Consider the following 15,175-nt stretch of genomic DNA (forward strand, 5'->3'; position numbering starts at 1 on the left):
GGAGCTCAGGCGGCAAACGCAGTAGCAGTGCCTGTTTCTCAGGTAAAGGATCAAAATTTGCTTGAAGTTGGGCAATAGGTATTTTACAAGTTTGGCATTCTGTTCAGAGCAGAATTATTAGATCTTGTTCTTAGAACACAGGCTCTGTGCTGGGCTGAAATTCAAACGTGTATCCCTAACGGGGCAAAGTCAGGGGGCTTTAATCATGCCTGTGAGCTGGCCCGGTTTTGACGTTCCGTTTTTGAAAGCCCCCGCCATTCAAGTAGAAGCCATGGCTCTCTTTTTCATCTTCCTCCCATCAGAGGAAAGGCTCTCCTCGTGGAAGGAGATCCCTACAGGCAGGCCATTAAGCAGTCATCATGGAACGTGTCAGCTCGCAGGAGGGACAGCCCTGGTGGCCGGGGCAGTGGAGAAATCCCTGCGCGTGGAGGGAACGTGTTCATCGCCACCACCGTCGTCGCGCACTTAACCGCATTGCCCTTCCTTGCCTGTGGATGAACCCTTGTGTTCCTGCTTAGTTGGACTACTCCTGGGTGTTGGAGATTTCGCTCCGTCCGTGGACTTAGCTTGTGGGAAGAAGACAGGCAAGTTGCTGAATCCAGCCTGGGTGGGCAGACAGCAGCAGGCTCCCGGAGGCTGGAGGGCCCTCAGCCAGGGCGCCCTCCCTTCCGTGCTGTGGAGGAATTAGCTTGTTTTATCCATGGCTGTATTTCCAGCCCCAGCACATACATACTTTCAACCAGAGAGCATCGTGGTCACGGGGTGGCGCCATTGCTCCAGTCATGAGTCACAGAGCCTGTTTGAGGGGCAGTAAAATCCAGACTTGTAACCTGTAAAGCTCTGGTCTAAACGCAGGGGTACATTCTCATCCTCCAACAACGGGATTAACAAAAGCACTGGAGCCACTTCAGTGGAAGAGTATCTGTTTCAGAAAACACAGTTCCAAGATTATTCCTTTCGTTAAGTCGGCTGCGAGGGGCCTGGTGTGTCGGCTGTGAGGGGCCTGGTGTGTCGGTCTGGGCAGGTTCTCACAGACCATGACTTAGACTGGTTATGAAACTTTGTCCAGTTGGCTGCTCATTGAGCAGAACCGTGGAGCTCACCGGGCGCCCCTGCCCCGATGCAGCATCCTGACTGCTGTTGCAATCAAGGGCAGCTGGCGACAGAAGCCAAGGGGTCCCACCCACATACCCCGCAGGCTACCCAGGAGGTCTGGCAGCAAGCTGAAGGTGCAGGCTGCCTCTCTGCCTTTCCACATGTTCACAATCTACCCTGGCTTCGAGGTCCAGGTCCCTAAGACACCTCAGGGGAGCCTCTCGCCCCTAGCACCAAGGCCTTGTTTGAACTTGGAAAGTCACCCAAGCCCAGGGACCTGAGAAGGGTGTGCTGTCCACCTCCTGGGCACTGGTGGCCAGCTCTGTGTGGAGATGGTACTTCCCTTGGGGGCCAACTCCATTTCTTGAGCTCCTTGTGTTTCCTGAACACGGCAAGCATTCCGTATATTTATGGATTTTGAAGAGCGCAGTAAACCATCTTGCTCCATATTCAAAGGGCTGGGGGATGTTTAATAGCAACACATAAAAAAGGGAGAATCCATGGGCCATTATTCTGCCCTCAGACAGCTGCAGAAGAGAACTTCAGATCATAATTATAAACTAGCAGTGTGACTTGGTATTATTACCAGAAATAACATCAATAACAGGTGCATTTATTGAGTACCTGATGAATAGTACTCACTGTAGTATTCATTGTACATGTGATGTCTAGGTGCAGGAGACCAGGGCCTCCAGGCTGCAGAAGAAGGGGAGCAAGCACGCCTCTCCTCTCCTCTGCTGCCCCCATTTGGTCCCCAGCTGGCTGTACCGTGCGCATCCACATCGAAAGCCCGCTCTACGCCAGTCTCCCTCAGAGGCGCCTTCTCAAGGGCAAAGGCACCTGCTCTGTACCTGGGGCAGGAGCAGGGTGAGCTCAGCGCTTGCTGACAAACCCAGGATAAATAACACTTTCCTGGATGCGTCACTTTGCTGTGGGAAGTGAGGTGACCTTGGCATCCAGACAGTGCTGTGTGTCATGGCCTCCATCCTTCACGGGCAGTGCTGGGCAGTCCTGGGAAGCAGGGAGGTACAGGCGCCGAGAAACCTGGTCCACCCCCAGGACTCCACAGAGCAGCTGGCCAACCTTGAGCATGTCATCTGAACTCTCGGATTTCCTGGCCTCCCTGTAAAATGCAGGGAAGACCGCAGCCTGCTGTGCACATTAAATAAAACAAGGGCTGCAATAAAGTCGCAGCCAGCTTTTTGTAAGATTTGTTTTTTTTAAATTTTTTTAATTTTATTTTTTACATTGTATTTTTTTATTCATTAATTACATTGTATTAGTTTCATAGGTACTGGGATTTCCCCCACCCCTCCCCACACCCGCCCCCCATGGTGGATTGCTCCACTCTGTTACATGACCACAGGTTAAGTTCAGTTGAGATTCCCTCACTGCAAGCATATACCAAACAGAGTCCAGCATCTTACTGTCCAGCCTAGTTCAACGGTTTCTTAGGGAGACCCTTCCAATATACCATCAGCAAAAATTTGTATCGTTATGGAATTAATTGACATAGCAATGAGCAACCAATATGTTAAAAATAAATGCGGGTTCTCAACCACATTCTGTGGCCACCTCATTGAGGATTGGATAAGAAAGCTATGGTTCATCTACTCCATGGAATACTACTCAGCTATAAAAAAAAAATGCAGGTCTTTGTGGCTAAATGGGCCAAACTGGAAACCATAATGCTAAGGGAAATGAGCCAATCCCAGAAGGCTAGATACCACATGTAAGATTTATTTGTATATCTACCTTTCCAATAGAAATCAGAGAGGAGGAGAGAGAGAGGAAGATCTTCTGTCTCATTATGTATTCCCCAAGCGGCCACAATGGCCAGAGCTGCACCAATCCAAAGCCAGGAATCCAGAGCCTCTTCTGGGTCTCCCAAGCGGGTGCAGGGTCCCAAGGCCTTGAGCTGTCCTTGACTGCTTTCCCAGGCCACAAGCAGGGAGCTGGATGGGAAGTTGGAGCTACCGAGATTGGAACAAGGTGAGGACTTTAGTTGCTAGGCTACCGCGTTGGGCCCATCAACAGCGCTCTCTTATCACACCTTATGGCCAAAGAATTTCTTCTCTAGAAATCTAACCTTCAGCAGCAAGCACAAGCGTATTTCATGATTAATTGCTGTATGTATCTATCAGAGCTAAATCATCAGCCTACATGTTCTTCAACAGGAAACGATCCAGCCTTGTTACGGCATGTGATGAAACAGAAGTGAGACTTTCCTGAATCTCTAGGTATTGATCGGGAGCATTTCCAGAAAAGAAGCTGTGGATATGATTCCAGTTTTGTGGCGCACATGCAACACATACAATCTTGAGAGTGAAGAAACAGGGAAGGCGTGCAGCTCCCCTGGGGCCCGGGCAAGGGGACACTGGGACTCGGTGTTTGTTTGCTCCAAGAATATTGTGCTTGTTAAAGTTAAAAAAAAAAAGATGTGAAGGAGTAATAGGTATTTTCTTTACAGGGACAGTTCCAATTCAGTTTTGAAATACAATTATTGCAAAATTTTGTTCTTAAGGGACACAACTGGCTTTACGGAGACAGCACAGCCATCAAGTAAAAGCCTAAACGGGGTTATTCATTTATGGTTTCCTTGACTTATGACTTACGTAAAATATAGTTTTTAGCCCTGATCATTGAATATTGATTTTTCCATTTTCTATACTTTTAGATTAATCTCCCTATTTGTGCAAAAAGAGAATCAATGTTTGGGTGACTTATTCAAGTTTTATGTTCTCTTTTATTCCTGAATCTTCCATGATTTTTTTCTTTCCACATAAATAATGCTTGAATGCACTCCTGTTCATGCTTTGCTTTACACCCAGTGGGCCCAGCTGGGCGAGGATGCGGGAGAGCTCCAGCCTTCCAGGAGAGATGCACTGTAGGCGGTTCTAGGGGGCTCGGCTGTGCCGCATCTCCCCGGCTGTGCTGGAACACGCCAGCCAGCTGACTTCTGACCCCGCCGTGTTGGGAAGACACGCTCAGCTCTCAGGGACCCGTGTGGGAAGGCTCCAGATGGAAGCATCCTTGTTCCCTGTTGCAAAGGGGCCGGTGAGGGCAGGGCATTCCCATAGGGATTTTTCTCACAACTCTTCCTGAAAGAGTAGAAGGCTCGCTTGCTCTGGGTAGCTAGGAAGCAGGGAGCTCCGCAGACATGATCTCACCTGCTCCTGCTGACAGCACTGTGAGTCAGCCAAGGTGGTCCCGTTTCCACAGGAGGAGCCACAGTCCCAGAGGTGCCCAAGGTGACAGTGTCTGGGCAAGGGCTGAGCCTTGGGAGATTACAGCAGCTCCTGGGACTGCAGGCAGCAGAGAAGGAAGCCGCAAGAAAAGTTACAGATCATGCTGGCTGGAGCCCACCTGCTGGGACTGTGGATTAGCTCAATCCTGCATTATGTAGGTCAGCAAAGTGAGCTAGAGTAGCTTAATAGCAGCACGCGGCAAAGATGCTATGAGATGGGAAGGCGCTGGAGGAGGACTGGGGGAGGCTTCGGCTCTCAGGGCAGGGGGCAAAGGCATCCAGGCTGTATCTTGGGGGAAAACAGTCATGACTCCTGGAGCCAAGGCTGTGGGTGCATGCAGGAGAGGAGGGAGACCTTCCTGTGCATAGATACCTCCCCGTGGGGCCTGAGCACAAGCCCAGGGAGTAGGGGTCACTGTCCCCAGGCATCCCACTCTCCGTGTTTCCTTCCGGGTGCCACCTCAACAGTGGCAGGTTTTCACTGGCTCTGTGCAGACAGGACAGTTTCAGATCTGACCTCGCATTTCCGTCTCTGCCCTGGGGAGAAGCAGAGTGGGAACTTGGAAACCCACTGTCCATCTGCTTTAACTTTCCCCAGGATGTGGTCAAGTCACACCCAGCCAGGGGCAGATGCGCACACCACAGTGTAGGCACGCTTCCTCGTCATGTCCCTGAGCAGAGGCAGGGGGTCCCTCCCTTTGGGCTTGCTTCCTCAGAGTCAGCCCACTGAGTTCTGCACTCCTGGTGGTTACGTGGGTAACTGGATTTAGAGCCACTTGGCAGGACTTTGTTCATTCTGAAGTCAGAGGCATAAAAATAGGAGCTCAAGTGGAGATGAATACAATTTGCCCTTCCCTCCCAAACTGCCTGCTAGGTCGGGGTCGCCTGTCCTGTGAGATGAGCTGCTGTGTGCTTCAAGGTTTGCCCACCAGTTGTTCTGCGTCTATCGGCAGCCAGGGCTCTGAAGGATGTCGGAGCTGGCCCCTTGCTCTCCAGGTCTGCAGGCCTGCAGCGTCGGGCTCCCTTAGTTTTCATCCAAGCCTCTCCACGTCCTCTGAGGCCAGGCCACAGGTTTGGAACCAGTGGACAGGAGTCTGTGTGCTGCACACATTGGATTGGGCTGTGAATCTCTGGAATTCCAGACGAGTCAGGCTTAATGGCCCAGCTCTGGCTCATGTCTATGTAAGTAGAGGACCCTAACTAAGCCAGTCAGCAGAGCTGATGGGGAGAGCCAGGGAGAATGTCTGAACAGTGTCGGTGTGGGAGGGCAGCCTCCAGGGTTAGCTGCCCCTGCCCTGGTCCACGTGGGGGGAATGAGTTGACCAGGCAGTCTGGGATTATGCTCAGGCCTCAGTGTCCCCAAGGGCAGAGGAGGGAGCCAGAGGTATTTCCTTTCCAGTGCAGGTGCAGCTTGTCCAAAAGGAGGGAAGATGGGCTTGCCAGTGTGTAATGTGTATAGTTTCAGGAGGTAAAGACACCAGGACGAGGAATGGCTGTGTGGGTGCTCCTATGGCCAGGCATGGTCTGAGGGGCACCTCAGCCCAGGGTGTAACTTCTGGTGTGGCACATTGTGGCCTGGAGCCCCAGTGGCCTTGTCTTTGAAACGGGAATATAGGCAACCTCTGGGATCGCTGTGAGGATGGTGTGCAGTTTTTCATTTGTTTGTTTGCAAAGACGAGTTGTTTATTTGGAAGGTGGAGTGATAGAGACAGAGAACGTCTTCCACCTGTTGGTTCCCTCATCAAGTGGCTATAGCGGCCCAGCCTGCGGACACGCCAAAGCCAGGAGCCACGAATGATGGGCAGCGGCCCAATGTGCCTCCCAGGGTGCTCATTTGCAGGGAGCTGGATTGGATGCAGATCAGCCAGAACTTAAGTGTTTCATTCAAAGTGGGATGGCAGCACTGCAAACAGCAGCTTAACACACCGTACCAAACGCTGAACACCACCGAGGTGATGGTTCAGGGCAAGGACTTGGTAGATGGAGGTTTTTCCCTTTCCTTCCCTACTTGGCAGCATTTCTCCCAAAGCTGTCTCCAAGCACAGCCCTCAGCAAGCCCGGCCTCCTGACAACACATTCCTGTGCCTGGGCTGGCCAATGGCCAACAGACAGCTATGGGGAGACCTGGGTGACTTCCAAGGTGAAGTGACAAGGAGCTAAAACTTCATGCCTTCTCCAGAATACCTCAGAAAGCTTGTTCTCAGGATGCCCCTCCCCAAACCCAGCTAATCACCATGCCAGCAGGTCGTGGGTGAGTGCCACCCCTCTTAGAACCCAGCAGGTCACCATAGCAGCAGGTTGTGAGGTTGTGGGTGAGTACCACCCCTCTTAGAACCCAGTAGGTCACTATGCCAGCGGGTCATGGGTGAGTGCCACCCCTCTTAGAACCCAGCGGATCACTATGCCAGCAGGTCATGTGAGTGCCACCCCTCTTAGAACCCAGCAGGTCACTATGCCAGTGGGTCGTGGGTGAGTGCCACCCCTCTTAGAACCCAGCTGATCACCATGGGGAGTCTCCTACACAGCACTGCCAGATGAAAGATGCAGCCCAGAGAGGCTGAGGGCCATGCTGGACATCACATGGTCGTCTGGGCTGCCGGCCACCAAAAGTCCCAGCCTGCTGGCTCCGGGGTGCAGGCCTCCACCCTGCAGGTTCTGGGAGAGGAAGAGCCATCTTGCTCAAATGATTGCGATGTGTTTTTATTGCTTTGTTTCTTGATAATATGCTTTAAAACCAAGTGATAATTCCCATAGGGATATAAAACAAAAGGCTATAAAAATATCCCATTGCCAGAGGCTGTGCCTTTGAAGGGCAATGTGCGGAGGAATGAGCCATGTTGTTGGAATCGAGGGGGCTGTGGAGAGCAGAAGGCGCAGGCGTGGTCTTCCTGTTGGGTGTCCCCAGCCACGGAGCCCTGCCTCTGACTGCCCAGCTTTCTTCCACCCTCCTGCTGGAGAAAGATCTTCATGGGAGTGCTCAATATTTAATAATTCAGAATGCACATGCACACACAAGAACACCCCAAAAAGGAAAACAGAAAGAAAAGCTAAGCTTGGGGTGGGCGTTTGGCCTAGTGGTTAAGGTGCGGGTTAGGACGTGTGGTTCTGGCTGCTTGGATCAGGTTCCTGTAAGATGTCTTCCACCCAGTCAGGCACGAAGCAAGCGAATGTCAAGGTCAGACTCAGGTATGAATGCATCTCAGACTGTGTGTGAACAACAGCTGTTTCTCCAGAGGGTGTTTGGCCTAGCAGTGAAGACCTGCACACCACACTGGAGCACTTGGGTTTAGCCTGGTGTTATGCATCTTTCTGCACCTGTTTTATTTCTGAGGAACATGCTCCTGCAAGTGGGGTTGCTGGATTAGTAATCAACTCTCAAAGTTGTGTATTTTACATGGAGTTCAAACCCATCACAACATTTTCACACAACATTTTTTATAGCTGCTGCAGGAGGTGCGATAGCTCTGCTAACTTTCATGCACTGGCAATTCTGATGTCAAAATGGAAAACTCCAATGGCAGGTGTGATTTTAAGCTAAGGAGATAAAATTAAACGCCCTCTCCTTGATTTTGTGGTGTGCCTCTTGACCAACAGGGAAAGCCAGCGGGACTCTGGAAGCCCCAGGAGAGCAGTGCCTCGTTCTAGGATTCCCGTTCTTTGCAGCGATCGCCGTTGGAACCTGGCTTCTGAGACGACAGATGGCTGCCAACTGCCACTTACTGAGTGTGCAGGCTGCACCTGAGAACTGCATCATGGTTCCCCAATTTCTCATGTACAGCAGGGAACAAACACCCTTGTACTTCAAGATAATGAAAAACAATGTCGAAACATCTCTGTGGCTTCGTTATTTGAGTAATATTTCTATTTCTTTTCTGGTTGTCAGATATGTTCTTATTTGAAGCCATGAGGAAGGATAACCCTATCACTTAGAAGCTGCTAGAACAGCTTTTTTCTGCAATGCTGCCAATGATGGCTGTTGCCCCTGGTCTACAGGAATGCCACCCCCTGGTGGAACTCTTCTGAATTGCAGATCATTAGTTATTTACAGGGAAATGAAGAAAGGACCAATATGAACTTATTCATCATTATTTCTGGAAGCTTAAGAGGGGGCAGGGAGGGCCCGGCGGCGTGGCCTAGCGGCTAAAGTCCTCGCCTTGAAAGCCCTGGGATCCCATATGGGCGCCGGTTCTAATCCCGGCAGCTCCACTTCCCATCCAGCTCCCTGCTTGTGTCCTGGGAAAGCAGTTGAGGACGGCCCAATCACTGCACCCGCGTGGGAGACCTGGAAGAGGTTCCAGGTTCCCGGCTTCGGATCGGCGTGCACCGGCCCGTTGCGGCTCACTTGGGGAGTGAATCATCGGACGGAAGATCTTCCTCTCTGTCTCTCCTCCTCTGTGTATATCTGGCTGTAATAAAAATGAATAAATCTTTAAAAAAAAAAGAGGGGGCAGAAAGGGAAGGTAAGAAAGAAAGGCTTGGAGACAGAGAGTCCATTCATGTAAATGCAGCAGAGGGCTTGAAAAAGCTTCATTTAGCTCTCTGGCCTGAAGGCATCTATACTTGTCCCTTTTGCAATATTTGTTCATATGTTCACTGGCTAAGCCAGACTGAAAGCAGTTTAGAGTTGACCTTTTGACTGAGTAGCGTAATGGAAGAAAATAGAAACATGGGCTTCTCATATTTGAAAACCAGGCAAACTTCTTATTTTTTAAATCTAACTTTTCTGTAACTCAGCCTTTCAAATAAATAGATATTTTTTAAAACAAGGGCAGGAAACATTGTGGCTGCCACGTGTAATGCTGACCTGTCTACTTCTGATCCAGCTAGCTGCTCAGCTGCCCAGGAAAGCAGCCGACGGTCCGAGTGCTGGGGCTCCTGCACCCGGGCCAGGCCGGATGGAGGGCCAGGCTCCTAGCTTTGGCCTGGTCCATCTCAGCCTGGTGGACAGTTGTGGAGTGGGCCAGTAGACACAAGGCCTGTCTGTGTTAATCTTGGTGTAGCTTCCTTTCAAATATAGAAATAGAGGTTTTTTGTTTTGTTTTGAATCTAGCTGTGGTTTCTGTGACTTTGAGAACAAGATAAAGGAGGAAAGAGAAAGGGAGAAAGAAAGAAGAAACGCAGAGAGAGAAGTAAGTGGATCCAGAGCCTCTTTGTGAAGGCAAGTCCAGGTCTGCAGAACTGGCCGAGGGGCTGCGGGCAGAGACCACAGCCCAGGAGCCTGCATGGGCTTCACTGGCAGACGTGAAGTTCAAGGATCCCTGTGTGTGGCAGGGTTTTCTTCTGTGTAAACCATACAGTGAAAATTTCCACTGCAGTCACATCTAAGCATGCTGGAGGCCCAGGTCCAGGCACTGCCCTGGATGGGGCCAGCGAGAGGACGGGGTTTCTGATCCTGTCCTGTGCCAGGGAGGGGCTCCTTCAAGGTCGGCCACAGACTAATGCTAGGGTCTCCATTGACTGTGCCTTCTGTGTGTGTTCCTGGACAGGACTGTGCCACGTGGCCCACATGTTTATGGTAGAGATGGCGACAGCCTCTCCCAGGATGGCATAGCAGAGCTAAGAGGTCACCTCACTGGGATCTCAGTGGAGCCCCCACTGCAGTTCATGAGTTAGGCCTCTCCCTGTGATGCCAGCATTCTTTGTGGGCACAGGTTCGAGTAGCAACTGCTGCATTTCCAATCCAACTTCTTGCTAATGGCCTGGGAAAGGCAATGGAGGATGACCCAAGTCCTTGGTCACCTGCCATCCACCTGGGCAACCTGAATGAAGCTTCTGGTTCTTGCAGCCTGACCTTGGCACCAGTCACAAGGGCAGGGGTGACCTTGGCATCTTCTCCATTCCATGGAGGTCCTGGGCAGCAATTCTGCATGTGGGTTTTCCAGGACCTGTGGTTTTCCCTGTGTTCATGTGGATCCAGCATCCTGGAAATAGCTCAGAGCTCACCTGCCTTGAAAGAGACAGGCCCAGGAAGCCTCCTCCGGCTGAGATGACCCATGGCCCCCTGTCCATGCACCTGTAGGTGCTGGGCATTGTGTTGAAATCCAGCACTGTCTTCGATTCTCTATGCGTGTTGGCCTCTCTGTGGGTGTCAGTATTCCTATTACAGAGCTAAGTCCCAAAGAGGGGGATTGTGAAGACAGGGCCGACAGGGGAGTGACACAGATGGGGAAGCAGTCCCAGGGCTGGGTGCCCGAGCGTTTGTGTTCCCTCTGGGTGGCACCCCAGGAAACTGACCGTGGTCCTAGAGGGGTGATCTGCTTCCCCCAGATGCTACTTTCTGTGTGGAAGTCCTCAGAAACACCTGTTAGTCCCAGATGTGTGCCAAGGAGAGGCCCTTCACCTAGCAGGACAGCTCCTCCTAGAAACCTCCACCAGCCCTGGCTCGTGCCCTGGGATACGTTTCCAGCCCTCCAAGCTGCTACTGTCACCTCTGCTGGCACAGCATTGTGGCCTCCCTTGCCTTGGACCGTTCTGGTTAGAGACACTGCCCACACTGGGTGCCTCCATCTCTGTTCCTGGTGGGGGAACAGACACCGGTGTTGCAGGGGGAAGGTGGGGTGACCATGGGGGCCAAGGCAGGCTTTTGGTACAAGAGATGGGCGGGAAACCTGGTTTCACACCAAGGTTGTGGAGGTCAGGAGGGGTGTGTCCCCACCACAGCACACCAGGCCAGCACTTGCCAGTGCTCAGTGCCGCTTGGGAGGGGGCAGACTGGAGCTGGAGGGAGGGCGCGTGTCCTGTGTGTGGCACACAGCCTTGCTCCAGCCGATTCATGCTGCTATGGCTGACTCAGAGGCAGAGTTGTGGGGGTGAGGCACCCAGGAGTGTGACAGGTTCTTCCTTCTCTACCCTCTGCCTCTCCTGCCATTCAGCTTCGTTCTTCCAGATCAGCTCTGGGAAACACGCCAGAGTAAGGGCAGCAAGGAGACCTCAGTCTACCCAGCCTCCTGGGCTGGACTCTCTCCCATCCTCTCTGACACTTTCCCTGTGTGACCTTGGCCAGGTTGCTTGGCCTCTCTGTGTCTGGCTTCTTCCACACAGTGGCTGTACCGACAGGGCTTTCCGCAGAGGGTTGAGAGAATTCAGCGTGCTGCTATATGTGAAACTCTAGCTGCAGTTCCCGAAGTATTAGTGGATGCTGCGTCTGTGTGCTCTTTACGCTTGATATTGTCATTCACTTCCAGCTCAGCCATCTGTGTACGCACAGGGAAACCTGCTTCTTCGGGCTTCTGGCTCATCCACCTGACATACAAGGCCAACTCCTGCACTTTACTCGTGTCGTCCCCTATCTGGTGCCTTTTTGTTTATTCTCGGCTTCTCTCATTTCCCTGCACTGGCATGACCCCAAGGACGCCCTGCTCCTCCCACAAAGCTCAACAGGGACGGCAAAGCCCTCTGAGGGCAAAGTAGGACTTGCCCACGGTCTCAAGCGACTAGGTCTACAGAGGACGGGTCCTGCTTTATTTGTTTCCTGTGCTCAGAGTCCAGCTAGAGCAGGTCGCAGTTCATTTTTTATTGGGTGAATTTGTTGTCTGCTCTAAAGCTCAGAAGGCAATGTCCTACCTCTGGCTCTATGGAGATGAAAGATTTCCTTTATTATGGTTTCCTCGGAAGAAAAAAGATTCAAAGAAATAAACCTTAAAGCAGTTACAGTTTTATACAGGAAGTGTTACTTCTGAGATAAGTGATATTATTCCAGCAGAAAGATCTAGAAATTCCCAGTCCTGGTGGAAATAGAGGAAACAGAGCAATGGTCAGGCTCGGGGGTCTGGGAGTCTCTCCTTTGCACCTGTTTTGCCAACGTTTGCAACTTGGAGTGTGAGATTTCAGCTTCCAGACCTGCTCCGGTTTGCAATGACACATATGCCTTCCGTTTGCCAGACGTGGTGGATTCTCTGCCGGATTCAGTCAGTTATCTGCCTTGGACTGCATTAGCTTTTCTGAGAACTTTGTTTTTTTAAGGTGTATTTATTTAAAAGGCAGACTTATAAAGAGAGATCTTGCACCTACTGGTCCACTTCCCCAAATGGCTACAATACCCAGAGCTGGGTTGGTCCACGCCAGGATTCAGGGGCTACTTCTGAGTTTCCCATGTGGAGGCAGGGGCTCAAATGCTTGAGCTGTACTTTGTTTCTTTCCCAGGTCATCAGCAGGCAGCTGGATGGGAACTGGAGCAGCCAAGTCTTGAACCGGCAGTGATCTATATGGAATGCTGTGCCACAGATGGAAGCTTAACTAGCTATGCCACAATGCCGGCTCCTTCTAAGGACTTCTTAACCAGTATTTAGCCAGTATTTATTTGAAAGGCAGACTAATAGAGCTCCCCCATCATTGGTTTACCTCTAAATGCCTGCAAATGGATGGAGCTGGGCCAATACAAAGGCAGGAGCCTGGAAATTCTTAGCTGCGTTAGCAGGGAGCTGGTCGGGAAGTGGAGCCGCACTGGCACTCCAACATGCTGCCCCCTCCCTGTGCTGGTCTCACCCTGACCTTTACTGTGTTCAATCCAAATGGACTCTCATCCAACAGCCAGGAAGTATGTTCCCACATCTCCGGCCACTGGCCAGTGGCTGCCAAAGTTCATGGTTTGGGGAGAGGCTGGCTCAGGAGCGGATGGCAAGCCCCTGCCCTGCAGAATGGGCTGCAGGTCTGACGTGGGGCCTGGGCAGCTGCACTTTGACAAGTTCTGTAGGCAATGGCGATGCCAGTCCAGATCTAGCAGAGCCAGAATCACACGCACAAGCAGCCAGCTGCCTTTCAGGGGTCCTCTGATGGTTAGAGAGCTGTCTGGAGTCACTTCATGGCTATCTGGTCTACTGTGCAGGGCTAGCTAAGTTTGGAGCCCTTGGTGGTCCCGGTGTCCATGCCCTGCTGATCCAAGTGGGGGGGCCTCTCCCAGGCCTGTTTGCAGCTCTGGTGGGCTGATCCTGAAGCTGTGGCCTCTTTCCTCCAAACCTGTCTCAACTGACCCACTGTGGTGCCTGGGCTGGTGCTATGGCCTCAGCACTTTCTTTGCTGCCAGCTCTGCCAGGCAGTGCTGCCAGGGATACCTGGGGACACATGGAAGCTCGCAAGGAGGAACAGTGTTTCTGCCTGTTCACCTTTCTGGGCTGTCAAGTAGTCATTGCTCCGAGTCTGCAGCTTTCCCTGCGTTCTTAGACTCTGCTATCGTCTCTGGGAGGGGAGCACCAGCCAGCCAGTGGCACCACTGAAAGCTCTGGGTCCCTGCTCAGCTCCCTCCCTGCTCAGCCTGTGGCCTCACCACCTGCTACTCATCCCTTCTTTCCCCGCCCCAGAGTCTCTGCTGCCCTCGCTGCTCCAGCAACCGTTGAACCAACCTCCCATATTCAGTTCTCCTGGTTAGGCTTCTGCCTTCTTATTGAAGTTGATTGATATGATGCCCAGCTGCTGCTGTCCCCAAGAATCCTACATTGCGCTTGCCTGAGGCAGAACTCTCATTTCCTCCCTGCCCCCTGCCCCCAGGGCTCCAGCATCCCTGTCTCCTCTCTCCCTCACTTGTGTGCACCTGCTGATGGGAGGGGCCTGTTAGCAGCATGACCAGGCCAGGTGACCTTGGTTTTGCTAACAGTCCTGCCCTTTCATTTGGTCACTGCACTGCCATTTGAAGGATGGGAAGTTATCTTGCTTCACATCCTCTCCTGCTTCCTGAAGCCCAGCCCTCTGCAGTCAGACCCTTCATCCGTGCGTCTTGCGTCGGGGTTCCCTGCACTTGATCCTGTCACTGTGTTTGTTTCCTGAACATGCAAGCTCTTGGCGCCTCAGGACTTTGGCGCCTGCTGCTCCAGCTGAAATGCTGTGCAGGTTCTTGTTCCTGTAGAAGCAGCCTTGAGCTCACCTCTCTGGGCAGCCTCACTGCCGCCCTCCACAGCTGAGGACACCAGCTCTGAGTCTCCTGCCTTGCCTTGTCTCATCAGTCTTGGTCACCTGTCGCCGCCCAGCAGCGACACTAACGACGAGGCACACTCTGGAGGGTCTGGGAAAAGCCGGAACCACAACCAGACCCCTTAGTGCCCAAAGTGGCTGCGTTTATACCCTTCTCTCCGCTGCCTTTCTCTGTTGGTCTAGCTTTTCTCCCTGCTTCTCTAGCCCTCTCTCTGCCGCTTTTCCCCGTTCTTGTCCCTGTACTTTTCTCTCCGTCAGCCTTACTGCTTTATGTCCTGTTTTTGTACCCCCCTCTGCCGCTTTTCCTCCCCACACGCCTTAGCTTTTCCACTCGAAGATCTCAGCCCCTCTTCCCCTCTCTGCCGCCCCGTTCTTCCCGTTCCATCCGTTGTTCTTCTCCCCTTCTTTCTCCTCGTCGTCCCCATTCTCCTCGGCCCGTATGCCCTAGTTTTTCTTAGCTTTTCTACCCCTCTCTGCAGCCCCGTTCTTCCCGTTCTGTCGTACTCCTCTCCCTCTTTCTCCTCGTTGTCCCCCTCCTTAGCTTTCCGCAGCTGCTTTTATACCATGCTCCACCAATCACTTCTCCCCGTGGGTCCACTTGGCGCTATGATAGGCCAGTAATTGCGGGGGGCGGGACATCAGCCTATCCCTGCGACTTCCTGTTTACCTGCTGGCGAGACCAGCCCCGCCTCCTGGCCCTGGGCCAGCCGCCATCTTTCAACGGCTCCTCCCATTCCCAGGAGCGACTGTAGCACCCCGCTCCCCACAGCAGATGGTGCAGCAGTGACTGCAGCATTTACGTAGCAGCGAGAGCACACGTGTGGTCACTCACAAGGGTGGGCCACCCCACATGGAGGGAGGGATACCAGTTTGAGGTGGGGAGAATTGCCTGTGAGAGCAGAGCATGGGAGGCCGCCAAGACAGGACACC

Source organism: Ochotona princeps, chromosome 30, assembly GCF_030435755.1.
Source record: "Ochotona princeps isolate mOchPri1 chromosome 30, mOchPri1.hap1, whole genome shotgun sequence".
In the NCBI taxonomy this organism is placed as follows: domain Eukaryota; kingdom Metazoa; phylum Chordata; class Mammalia; order Lagomorpha; family Ochotonidae; genus Ochotona; species Ochotona princeps.